Source organism: Lycium ferocissimum, chromosome 8, assembly GCF_029784015.1.
Source record: "Lycium ferocissimum isolate CSIRO_LF1 chromosome 8, AGI_CSIRO_Lferr_CH_V1, whole genome shotgun sequence".
Taxonomy (NCBI): domain Eukaryota; kingdom Viridiplantae; phylum Streptophyta; class Magnoliopsida; order Solanales; family Solanaceae; genus Lycium; species Lycium ferocissimum.
The window spans coordinates 24,438,729-24,453,117 of NC_081349.1; the positions used below are offsets into that span (position 1 = coordinate 24,438,729).

Consider the following 14,389-nt stretch of genomic DNA (forward strand, 5'->3'; position numbering starts at 1 on the left):
CTCAAATGGGATCTTGTTAATGGCACTATCGTGGTTAGTATTATACCACTATTGCCATTTGTGTTTAGGATTAGAGAGCAGTGGCTCGCAGATAGGTTTCCAAACTTTCTAGCCTCGGTGTGCTGTTGTGGGTGGTAAGTCATTTTAATTTGTACCTAATGATTTGAATATTTTGATGGTAAAAATTGAGTCCATTAACTATACTTAGGTAAATTTGTAAATCTCTAGACACCTAAACAATATCAAAGTAGGTGTTGAGAGCTAGAAAATGCCCATATTTGGTAAATCGATCCAGAGTATAGAGTTCTTGTGGTGTGAAATTGGTAACCCCTCAATAAAATCCATACCAATATCCCGCCAAGGAAGAAGGAATTGGCAAAGGCTGCCGGCGACCCGGGGTATGGCACTTGACCCTTTGACACACATCACATTCAGCCACCCACTTGAATATGTCCTTTCTCATACTAGGCCAATAGAAAATTACCCTAATTCTTTTAAAAGTTGCTTGTTACATTTTGATGTAAGGCGGCAAATATAGTCAATCGGAGATCATCCCATTTTTAAGATCGGATGATACCTTGATGTAGTGAGTATTTGTCATGTAGGGATTGGTGATCAAGCCACCGGGGTCATGTTCATAACTTGTGCACACCTCTTGCATCCAAGTCAAACTCAACATAGAAGGTTCATTTTTCCTTCCACCCTAATCTCTTATACCGCACCTCAAGTCAAGGCCCAATAGTTTAGTCAAGTTTTTGTTGTAGTGCGTAGTAACCTTTTGTTCCGATAGATACTTAAGACCGTGATGATCGGTCTAACAATGAAGTGCCCTACCATCAAGTAATAAACAGACCGTATAAACTTTTTATAGGTTGATAAGCCCCGGTGCCCGGTGCTAAAGTTTTATAAAAAATGCTATAGGTCTTCCATCCCGCATTAGCACAAAGACCAATCCCTTTTGAGCAAGCATCAGTTTTATAAAGCTTTAGTTATACAAAAGGTTTATACATTGACTCTTCAAATTTTCGTGGTTGAACTCCATTTGAATGAGTTGTTCTTTAATAGTTGTATAGGCTTGCTAATCCACCCATAATTTCGATAAATCTCCTATAGTACCCCGTGAGGCTAAAAATCCCCTTAAGGCTTTAAGGGTCTTAGGGATAGGCCAGTTAACATGGCTTCAATCTTAAAAATATAGACACCTTCTTCCCCGTGATTACATGCCCCAAATACTCCACCTTTGCTTGGCAAAAGGAACATTTTGACCTCTTTGCATATAGATGTTCCTTCCTCGGAATGTACATCTCTTTAAGTGATTAATTCCGCACGGTGGCACTATATACCAATATATCATCAAAGAACACAAGTACAAATTGTCTAATGTCTTGAATACATGATTATTAAGCTTTGGAAACTGCATTAGTTAGGCCAAATGGCATGACTTTGAACTCATAATATGTTAAAAGAGTTTTGTATATATCATCCACATTTATCCTAATTGTGTCACTAAGATCAATTTTAGAAAAAATAGCGGCCCATTTAGCTCTCTAATAGATCATCCACCGAGGGGATTGGAAATTTATCCCCACATTGTTTAACTCCTTGTAATCTACACAAAATCTCCAAGTGCTATCCTTCTTTTTAACCAATAGCACAGGGGAAGAGAATGGAGAATGACTAGGCTGAATAATCCTATTGCTCATCATGTCTTTCACCTATTTTTCTGTCTCATTTTTTTTAAAAAAATTGTACCGTACTTATACTGGTTTGGTTTGGTATGAAGTGATCATGTTGTCTCATGGGAGGGAGAGACTTGGGTTCCTTTGAACACATCGCAAACAACTCGATAGTGATTTCCTGAGGTAATTCCTCTATCTCTTTGGTTATAGATAGTAAAATAACCGAATAAAGTTGCTTAACACTGGTAGAAGTCATGCTTTTAAGAGTAGCCGACCCCGACCTCTTTATATGACCGGGCCTCATTAAAATCTTATACGGGGTTGTATTTATATGTATAATATTAGATGCCCCCAGATTAATCATAACATCCTCAAATTCAATCCCATTAATTTTTCTAAACCTTGGGCAAATATGATGGCTTAATTTAATTACTCTTTGGGTTCACTTTATTGCACTTCCCATTTCCTTAGCGGTCTTCATATCTAGGAAACTATGAGTACTGCTTGAGTCTAGTAATACACTCACCAATTGCTTCTTAACTTCTCCTATAAGGCTGATAGTGTTTGGGACCTCAGTCCCTGATAATGCATGCAAACTTATGGCCTCCTCCACCAGCTCTTGTTCATTGAAAGGTGTTGAATCTTCCCTCTCCCGTGACTATCAATTTTTCTCTCTCTTCATTGTCCTTCATGGAAATAGCATTCAACTGCTTGTTTTTGTATTGATGGCCATAGAAGTACTTATCCCCACACTTATAGCATAATCCTTGACTCATACTTGCCTCCATGGACCTATTATTCATTTCCCCTGTTGGTGCACTCCTACTGTTAGTACTGTAGGTGGAATTATTAGCTTGTCCTGGTCCTTTGCCCCAAGTCACCTTACTCATTTTATTAGTTGTATCTAACAGTTTCTCATAGTGTCTGGCCTTATCTACAGCTTGACTTAGTGTGTATGGGTCAAGCATCTTTACCGTGGGCCTAATATCCTCCTTTAATCCTTCCACAAAGAATCCTAAGAAGAACTCCTAAGAATAGTTGGGTTTCTCATAAGCACCCAAGCTTTAAGGTCTTCAAACTTCTCCAAGTAATCATTAACTGACCCTCTTTGTTCCACCCTTTTGAATTCACCTAAGAGATTGAGTATACTATTACTTCCTTTAGCAAATCTCTTGCAGAGTTCTTCAGCAAACCGCCACTCCACATTCCCCTTACTAAGTGATTTGTAGTAACGCTCTACCATTTAAGTGTAAAACTGCCATTTCTAGTTTCTCCTGAGGGTCAACTATGTTATTGTAGTGGAAATATCGTTTGCATTTTCTCAGCCATGCTTGAGAGTCACCATCTTCAAAATATGGAAATTCTACTTTGTGATGATATTGATTCAGCTCATATATGCCATCGTTTGATTGTATTTGTCAGTTTCCATTACCATTTGTTTGCCTAATTATGGGTTACAGGTGGGCTACCAAGTATACCATCATGTATCGACATAAATCTTTCAATCACTGTGATCCGGCTTTCTTCCCTAAGTCATCAATTTTGGCATCCGTGGCCCCATTTCATGACCCGCCTCTCGTGATGTGATTTTGTAACTGCGTTTCCAATTTTTTTACATTTTCCTCCATAGATTTCGATCTCGTTTCTGTAGTTGTCATATTTGTAAACTTCTTATGGGCTAGGATAGAGCTCTGATACCAATTTTGTAATATTCCAGTAGTGCGCGGAAGTAATTAAACCAAAATTAGGGCCGTGGAATTTATTATATTCTCAACCAAATTGATCAATTACAATCACCAAATGATTTACAAGGGACGATAACTTAATATAATCGCCATAGCCAAAGGCTTGTAACGTGATTGGATTCCCGTGGAGAAGATAAGAGAATTTTAGAGAGAGAAAGAGTGAAGATCGAAGAGAGAAGGAAGAGAATTTGAGAGGGAAAGAAAGTACCATCAAATGATTAAGCGCCTTTTTCCCATATCGGTTGAGATATTTATTTATTTGGTTGGGTCCTACTTCGAATTGACACCGACCATCTCATCTCGGTCACTTATTTGAGGAACTAATCTCCACCGTTCACTTTATTTATTTCCCTTCTCATCTACACCGTAGGATGTGAGCCTCAATGAGCTGTCCCCCTTCAATTTACTACACGTGGCCCTTCAGATTTAACCCCCAATTCACCTAAATCCCTAATTCCATCCCTAATTCTCCTAATTCCCCCAATTCTCTTAATACGATTCCAATTACAAAAACCCTAGCGACATAACAATTAAGTAGGGCTCACGTATCAAAGGAAGTTGTCCAATCAATTTTTGCCTAAATCTAATACTCCCTCCGGATCAAAAAAAGAGTTCACTTAGCCATTTGCACACCCCTTAAGAAAATACTAACTCCTACACAAAAATAGGTAATTTGACTAAACTACTCCTAATTAAATAGACATTGGGATTTGATCATATAACACTTAATAGGGGCAAATATGAAAAAATAAGGTTAATTCTTTCTTGATTTGCTAAATGGACTCTTTTTTTTATCCAAGAAAAAAAGGCTAAGTGCACTCTTTTTTTGATCTGGAGGGAGTAATGTACAAGAGAAAAAAAAGTTTAAGTGGATTCTTATTTGACTATTGTGGCTCAATTATGGGATTTGGTTACACGTTACCCCTTGTCTTCAATAGTTAATTAATAAACTAATAATCTAAATGAGTTTTGGAGATAGAGATATACAAAGGATATATACCAAAAAAGGAAAAAACAATGAAACATTATAACAGTAACAAAAAAGGCAAGAAATTAAGAAAGTAAATTTGGTGCGATCGATGTAGACACACACAAACACGTGGAGTGTTTGAAGAACTTATAAGAATAAAATCAACAAATAGAATTATTATATATTAGGATACTTTATTGATGAGGATGATTAGTTAATTAATTAAGTTCCAATACATGTGCAAAGGTCTCCCAACTAATGTGTTTCTGCATTACATGTTGTGTTTATGTAGTTCACGGGTCTTTCTATTATTGCTGTTTTAATTTTTAATTTTAAAAAGAACATTTTGATGGAATTGCCATTAACTATATTAAACTAATATATAGACACCTAAACTACAAAGTAGGGTTAGGCTTCATGTTATTAGAGTATTAATTAATTGGGAAAATAACACTCTATGGCATTTTGGGTAAAGTATTTACCCGAAATGACTATAGTTTTTTTTTTTTTTACATTTTGTTGCCTTCATCCCATTTTTAAAAAAACATAATTACCAGAGATAGCCACGCCCCTTCCCCCCATATCAAACTCCAAGATGCTATTTTTTCCTTCCAAATCTCTTTCTAATGTTGGTGTTTTTTTAAGGGTAAAGTGTGTATAAAACACATACATTATGTTACACTTTTAACACTGTATAAACACTGTATAACATTTGAAGAAGTGTGTGTATAAACAACTCTTATAGTTATTATACATTTTTATACAAGGTTTATACATTGTCTACGCGTAGTGTATAAAGTTGTATATTGTTGTATAAAGTTGTAATTGTTGTATAATGTTGTATAGACAATTTAACCATAATTTGTCGCGGGGTCATAGGTTTGTAATTTAAAAATATAGTTACTACGCAAATATAATTTTGTGGGCTAAATTGTACATTACTGAAATTCCCCCTAATTAATTCTCATAGATTAATTAATTACTAATTTGTGTCACTAAATAAAAAAAATTGTCACGTCACCTGACTTAAAGCTAACTCCACTCAAACATAGACCTCTATATGTTAAAAGAGTAGGTATGTGTCACTTCGAACACATTGATGGACTTATTGATTGAATAATACCCACATTGTTTGGACTAATATCACTATTAAGAAAATCAAATTAGATACGAAACTCGTTGATAATCTATTGTTAAATAGCCTTTAGCTAGAAAAAAAATTTATTATCCATCATTAATCCGTCGTTAAATAAGATTAACCGCTAATATTTATTGTTTAACAACAAAAGTTATCTGTGGTTAATTTCTAGTTTTTGTTTTAGCTAATTAAATATGCTTTCGAACATATCCAAAAAAGGGATTGATATCAAGACTTATATTTGAGTTGTTACCATTAATCTTTTCTAAATCCTTCTAAAGTGATGGTTGCTAAAGGGAAATAAAGATGATTAGAAAGTTAATGAATGGACTTGAACTTTTCTTTTTGTTGTACTATGATGGATCATGTCTGAAATAATGTCATGTTTAATAATTCGAATAATCACTTGTAATTGGGTAATTTCCTAGATAAGCACTAAGTTGGTGGGCCTTAATCGAGATTTGGGCGATCTTAGAACGATAATATCAGCATAACTTCAATTATTAAACAAAAAAAGCAGGACTAAGGCACTCTTAAAGTCTTAATTAGAGGTGTTGTTTAATGTATTAAGATGGTGGAAGCCAGTAACAACTAAGGGGTTGTTTGGTAGCTGGTTAGGATTATGCAGTTATTAGTTATGTAGGGTTTACTCATGCATAGTTTAGTTATGCATAAATTATTTCTTTAAATGTTGGATTGTTATATTAAAAGTTAATAAATATTATATGCTTTGTAAAATTAAAATAATTTATTTACAATTAAAATTAAAATATTATATTATTTTTTTTACAAAATATTATATTAAAAATTATATAAAAATATTTGTTTGCAAAATGAAAGTATTCAAGTGAAAAGTGATGAGAGTAATATTGCCATTTCAACTTTTTTATTCACGTATTGGTGTTTCATGTATTAATAATTTCATTTTCTACCCCGCATAAAATAATACATAGATTTCCTCATAACTTATACACGTATTACTTATGCAGGTTTCTGCCATGTGACCTGAAGGTCATGGGTTCACGCCGTGAAAACAGCCTCTTGCAGAAATGCAAGGTAAGGCTGCGTACAATAAGCCCTTGTGGTTCGGCCCTTCCCCAAACCCTGCGTATAGCGGGAGCTTAGTGCACCGGGCTGCCCTTTACTTATGCAGGTTTCTAAATTGCAAACCAAACGTCACACTAATTTTATACATTAATAACTTACTTCATAACTAGCTACCAAACGCGATATAAGTAAGCATAAATTAATACGCATATAAAGTATCTCTTCACTAGCCACCAAACATTGTATTAGTTATGCAGAGAATAATACATGAATAAGTGGTCACTTAGAATAAGTGGTCACTTAACCAGCTACCAAACGACCTATGAGAAAATAAACACTTTGTTTAAGGACAGTTGCTGATGATTCAAGGAGTACTTTGGCAATATTGATTGGACAAGAATGCCATAAAACCTTAATAATATAAAAATTGCTGTGCAATAAGTGGTACTAGGAATGTTACGTAAGGGTTATATTTAGTACTCACTTTGAGGGCAATTTTGTGTCCAAATATTTTATTCTCAAATTATTAATACACATATTCTTATTTCGTATTTGATCTCGCATAAAATAGTACATAAATTCCTGCGTATATTTGTATTATTTAATACCATAGACCTAATGCTACATTAGTGAGTGGGAACTTGTTTTTTCTTATACATCCAATCCCACGCTGCATTACTTATTTGGGATTATTTTTCTTAATTTCTCCAACACGATATTAATTTATGCTAGGATTTTTTTTTAATCCCATTCCACCAAAGGAACGTTCATAAGGATTTCCTCCTAACATTTTTTAATTGGTCTTATCCAAAACCCTAAAATTCTAATCTGGCTCCTTCTGCAACTGCTTTCTTTTAGTCTAACCTGTTTCCAACTATTTGGTTCGGTGTATGTTCCTTCTTGAGAAGCCTTACTGTCATATTTAAGACAATCCTACAGTACTCATTCTAATATTTAGTTCAACCCCAAAATAATTTTTTGGTAACTTCATATAATTTTTTCTAGCTGTGTGAAAAAAGGGGATAAGAAAGTAATGTGAGGGTATAAGCTATAACCACTAAATATTTAGTAGTGTATGTAGCACTCAAGCAACCATTCATTTTAGCTTGGTATTTTGAATGTGGAACATAAATATATAAGTAAATACTCACTGAAATTGTAACAAATATTAGATTTGGGCTAATAATTATATAAGTATATAATGAGTTAACTAGTAAGAATCTTATCTGAAATGTTTGCTAGTTGTCCTTTTTTTTTATATATTTGTTTAGTAAATGATTTTTTTTTTTTAAAATTTGTCTGACAATTTATGGACCTTTTATAGATGTCAAATGACAATCTAATATTTTGTCAACTCCAAGGGTTATATTTGCACAACTTTTAAAAATAGAGACAATATCTAAATAGTGATGAGAAAATTAAAGAGACATTTGTGTATATAAAATGAACCTTATAGGTCGATCAAAGCTATCAAATTCAAATTCTAGATTCACTTTTGCGAGACGTGACTCTTCTCCTTCTTCTCTACTTAAGTGGATTAGTATTGTTTACTTTTCAAATATAGACTGGCCAAAACTTGTAAAATAGTTGAAACTAGGTGCAAATTTTCAAACCAAATTCTCAATCATATCCAAAAAGTTCAACCAAAGTACTACATCCAATAAAGTTTACAAAAATGGACAATCACATCTTTGGTAGTTGAAATTTCCGATTTCATCGAATATTTTCCGACATGATATGGCTCTAATGCAGCTTGATTAATTAGGGGTGTCTGCTAAAAATGAATCTGGCCAAAAAGTGGCGAGGATGACATGATTTAAAACTAAATCTGTTTTTCCTTCAATAATTAGGCTTTTTGTGGCTAGTTTTTCAAACTACCATAGCATTAGCTTCGTTATAATCATGGAAAATCGACAAAATGGTCCCTACGGGATAGCTATTCTTTTTTTCTTTTCCTATCGGGTGTCCATTACTCGCTTTAAGACGCTTATTAATTCGAATTCACGCAGTATAAGATTCATTAAAAACAATGCACTCCTACCATATTGTTTTATTTTTATTTGCAAGACTCAAACTCGAAATCTATAATTAAGGACGGAAGAATTCTATCATTCCATTGCAATCCTTCGTGATACGGAACAGTTATTCAAAGTACCTAAAATATAGGAGCAAACTAATCATTAGGAGTTAACTTATATGCACCGATAATGTAAAAAAACAATTTGCATAATGAGGCTCCATAAGAAATAACTAATGTTGCCGTTCATAAAAGTGCATGTGAAATAAAGCAGATTATCTTAACTTCAAGTAAAAATATATTGTAAGCGTATGAACATTATTTATAGTATTATTAGTATATATAAATTAAATCTGTTTAGACACAGATTTGCATAAAAGGACATCGTCATTAAGGGTACATACATAAAATAAAAATGTTAGAATTAAAAACTTAATAAATATAAAAGGTATTGTTTTTTTAAAAAAAAATAAACTAAAAAAAAAAAGAATAAGGTTAAATTTAAATGGAATTACAAGTAACTACCTGAGAAGAAGAATATGAATTTTATCCAACTATTCTCCACTGATTGGAATTTGGATGTATTGAAAGAAAGGCAAAAAGTGAAAAGCTAGAACACAAAACCCTAAGTAAGTGCAAACTATTTTGTGTATAGCCACTTGTTTGATTTTCATACATAGGTTGTATAATTCCAAAATATTTTCTGCTTAGCCATTTGTTGCAGATTCCCAACAACTTATAGTGCTATAAATTATAATTAAGTTTCAATCTCTTTTTGAGTGTGACTCCTTAATTCGCAATTAATTGAGGGTCACTTCACTAAAAACATTTCCTTTACTAGTCAGACCAATTTCTTGTGCCCCATGGAAGGGTCATGTCGCCCAACCAATTTGCTTCCTTTCTGTATTTCCTAACCTTATCTTTATTTTCTAGTTTTTTTTTTTTTTTTTTTTAAAATAATTGTAGTATTCGAGACAGTTTATGCACACCTCGACTATTTCATTGAGTACTTGCTACTTTCTATTAGTATCAGAAATTTGTTAATATCCGACGGACGCCCTATCGGGAATTTGGCTCGTCGGTAAATGATTTCTATGAAAAAGTCAGCGAAAACGTTACTGATGGGCCAAATTTGACGGGATCCGTCGAACATTAGCGATTTTTTGGTATACTGAGTAATTCTATATCCACCAAAATTTAGGTAAATGAGAAAAATAACCTAATTTTTTTTATTTTTTTTTGTCTCTACTGCATTATGAGCTATGATATGCTATTTGCATCATTTTATTTATCACTAAGTCACACATTTGTTTATTTTCTGACCTTTCCAAGGGAGATAAGAGAACAAACCAAAGTGAAAACCATTGGATCCATGTATGAAGCTATATATATTTAAAAATTAAAGGCTGTTAGGTTTGTGTTGTAAAATATTTCTTAAACTTCATTATGGGATCCTAATCTATTACTACTAAATCTAGAAACAATAATTTCATATTAACAAATCCTATAATCACCATTAGTTTAATTGACCCTACATTCATTATGCATGAACTTTGCCTCCTTAATTAAATGAAGTAATGGTTAAGTTGACTTTTGAAATTTTATTCCTGTGGATAGGTATCATAGTTACCTAACGGAAAAGCTAATTAAAAAGCTAACAAAAGTTGTCTGCTACTGGGAAAACGCATGTCTATGCTTATGGATATCAAATCACATCCTTATTTCTTAAAACTGACCATTCATTAAACTTTAGTATCAAACAAGTAATTAGAACGGTATTAATTATGATAAGAATCTAACGGTCGACAAGAAAACGGTCGACAAGAATGTATAAACTAAGCTTTAATTCAATGATTCAAAGATTATTTCAAATATTAAAATTAATTGGTACATTATGCATGGTATATACGAGGGGTGATAAAATTAGTCCATGAGAATATGATCCGTCCAACCCGTTAAGGGGCTTATTCGGGGTGGTCTTTAATTTTTGCCCCTCCAATTGTTGGTCTTTAATTTTTGCTCTTCGCCTAGAATACCCTAAGGTTCTGGGTTCAAACCCCGGCTCAGGCATAAAAATAAAAATAAAATCGCAAGGCAAGGCTTTTGGAAAAGTCAGCCTTATGCGGCATAGGTTGCCTTAAGGCATAACTAAAATTCTGCCGAATCCGACAGAGGTGCAGACTTTTAGTTATGTCAAGGCAATCTCTGCCGGAGACGGCATAGGTTGTCTTAAGGCATAACTATAGCTATGTTGGATTCGGCATAGGTTGTCTTATAAGACGGACTTTTAGTTATGCCTTAAGGCAACGTATGCCGCATAAGGCAGACTTTTCCCAAAGCCTTGCCTTGCGAAATTACTATCACTACAACACAAGGCATATATTGCTACAAAATGCATTGTTGCTAAATATAAAAATTTCCGTGGCTAAACACTTTAGCCACAAAAAAAAAAAAAAAAAAAAAAAAATCCGTAGCGTTCGTAGCAAAATTTTGCGTAGGCTAAAAGTTAGCTACATACTTTACATGGTCCGTGGCTAAGGATTAATACTTATTGCTACGATTTTTTGTGTTGAAGCTATGATGGTAAGAAACTCTTGCCACGGAAAATATATTTGTAGCAAGTGATTTTATTCTTTTGCCACGACAAAATAAACTCTATGGCTATCTTTATGCTTTAGCCACTAGGTGATATATTGTGGCAAAAGATGTAATTTATTTTGCCACAAAAATTAAAATATATAGCTATGCTTACATATTAGCCTCCTCTTGTAATTAATATTTATGTCTAGCTACAAATTCAAAATTTCATAGCTAGAAATCGGCATAAGATCCTTGGATATATTTTTATTATATATTAAATTATAAATTATTGATATAAATTAATTTATTAGTAGCGATAACACTTTTCATTGCAAATCTATTGCTATTTTTCCAGATTAAATATTTTCAATTGTTCCATATCCATACATATATTATGAACATTAACAACATAATAAGCTTAAGGTATGACTTAATTCATACAAAAAATACACAAATATATAACTAAAGTTCATGACATTCATAATAAACAATACTTCCAAATCATACATAATGAGATTGTAGACTAAAACTAGATAGGCTGGATAGTAACAAATATTACAAACTATGTACAGTATGTTATACATTTCAACCATAATCTTTAAAATTCTAAAGTTTCTCATATTCAAAAAAAAAAATAAGCATTTGTCTGGGATTTGTGATGCTGCAACCCGCCCGATGATCTTCTTGCATTCAGGGAAAGGATGAAGTAGGTTTTACCTGCATCAATACGATGAAAGCCTGAAACAAAAATACTTTGTGACAAACTTATATGTGAATCATAAAATAAAAACAACGGATATAAGTACATTTTTATATATCCCATACCATAAACAAAAAGGCTAAACGAATGTCTGCAAAGTCATTTTTCCTCTTCTCTAACTCTTGTTATTAAAATGCATCTGTAAATTCAGAAAATTAAACTAACAATCAGCACAATAAGAATGAGCAAACCCAAATATATATATATATATATATATATATATATATATATATATATATATATATATATATATATATATATATATATATATATATATATAATGAAGTTTGCTAAGTAACGATAATAGAATCTCAAGGAAAAAAAAAAGATTATGTCTTGACAATTCTTTTACAAGAATCTTAATATATAACAAAATGAAAAAACAAAAAGTACAATATAAAGATCTTTGTAATTGGAAGAGAGAAGCGCCGATTACCGATGGTCGAAGACAAAAAGGGAAAAGTAATAGAGGGGGTGCGGCGGCTGGAGAGGGAGAGGATTGGAGGAAGATGTTTAGGTTTTGAAGATTTTATTTTGGACAATTGCCCTAGCCTTTATGGCCATTTAACTTATTCACTACTATATTTTACATTTTTTTTCCTTCTATAATAGTACGTAAATGAAAGTAAATGCAAGTACTAACAAATATTAGTAAGAAAATTACTTCTGAAGAAATCCTAAATAATAACTACATATAATTTGTATTAAGTAAAATAGGAAAAAACAGCTACTATAAGATATCGTTAATTTTTGCATATGGTCCTATTTCAATTATATTAAATTCTTAATTTTATATTTTTAATTAGATTTATAACGACTTAGCACTATAAATCTAACCTTTATGCTTACTTAAATTGACTATAATTAGTAATCGAGTCCGTTGCGTTTTGCACCCCTAATGTATGTCCTTTTTTATGATCTAAACCCTATTCTATGTTTTTTAACGATTTACACCCTATCCTCCTTATTTTCTTGCAAAACAATAGAACTACTCTATTTTCATAGTTTTCAAGAGGGTAAAACAGGAAATACACATAATATATCTTTTTTTCTAATTTTTCTTTTGTTTGTGTGGGAGGTAATTAGATCGAAGCGAAGCTCTTTGTCCGTCCCGTACATCATGGTCGAACCATATAAACGACACAATTAGAGAACAAAACGATCTTACTAGAAGTGGATTAGAAAGCTAGAAACGTGTCTTGTTACCGAAAATCATTTGTTACTTCCGATTCATTTGAGCTTATACGCAATTTCTAGGTTTGGTCAGGCAAAGAGAGTATCAATCATAAATTATCTTATCCGATCTTTGAAAGTACTTTTTAGTTTTTCGGTTGTCGAGATTGTTCATTCTCTTTTATTTGAATGATCGATTTGTTAAGAGTTAATACAAATAAAGTCGATTACTTGTAGGTCAAAGTTTTTACTCTTCTCCTGTTTAGATAAATCACGAATCTTCTAATATTTTTTTCTTAAGCAGATAACTTTTTTTGCTAATATCTTATCTTATGCAGTCTAATATAACAATTTCCGTTTTCAAAGAATTTACGTAAATGCGGAGGAGTTCAAGTTTCTGAAAAGTGCTAAAGGAAAACGTCATAAGTGATTACAAAATTTTAGTAACTAATCATTTTCGTTTTTGGTCCATCAAGTAAATATTCTTTATGTGATCTTCTATAGGAATTCAACGGTTTCTATTGTAATGTGTGCTATGTGGAGTCTGCACATGAGTGTTATATTTTCTATCAACAAGAAGACAAATACGACGACACAGTGAATGGGTAGTTTTGGTTTGTAAATAGGCCAACATCTTTTTTCTTTTTTGAGCTCTTTTAAAATTTTGTGCATTTTATTTTGTATTCTTATTTGTATTTCCTGTTTTAACGAACTTTTTAAGCAGTTCTTTTGTTTTGCACAAAAATAAGGAGGATAGGGTGTAGATCGTACAAAATAATAGAACGGGGGTAGATCACAAAAAAAGGACATATATTAGAGGTGCAAAACGCAACGGACTCTTAGTAATCAGTAAAAAAGATACATGGAAAATAGTTAATTTGATATAATTAGTTATTCAAATGTAATTTAAATTAATTTTATACATGGATCATATATAAAAGATATATATAATTTGATTAATGATAAATTATTGAAATAACAAAGGACCATATCATTATAACGTTTTTTCTCATCTAGATCAAATATAATTAGTTATATATACAATGTAATTGAGTACAAGCTTATCATTGTTTAAATTCTAGTATATAATTAGTTATAGTTGTTTACTATCAAACAACCAGTTAGATATGATTCAATCTTATTTTAATTATAATTGGTACTTACATGTAATACTTATTTAATAAGAATTTATAATATAATTTATGTTTCGATTACATGTTTGGCCAAATTTCTAAAATACTTTACTTATGTTTTAGGAATGTTTTTGTCAAAATAGCTTT

General features: G+C 32.2%; 1 long non-coding RNA gene across 1 annotated transcript; it reads right to left on the reverse strand.

Annotated features, from left to right (window-relative positions):
- Nucleotides 1-11,653: 11,653 nt before the first annotated feature.
- LOC132066742 (uncharacterized) lies at nucleotides 11,654-12,126 on the reverse strand. The gene is made up of 2 exons (XR_009416931.1): nucleotides 12,002-12,126; nucleotides 11,654-11,914 (listed from the first exon to the last, which is right to left on the reverse strand). It is a non-coding gene; the product is annotated as an uncharacterized LOC132066742 (long non-coding RNA).
- Between the last annotated feature and the right edge of the window lie 2,263 nt (nucleotides 12,127-14,389).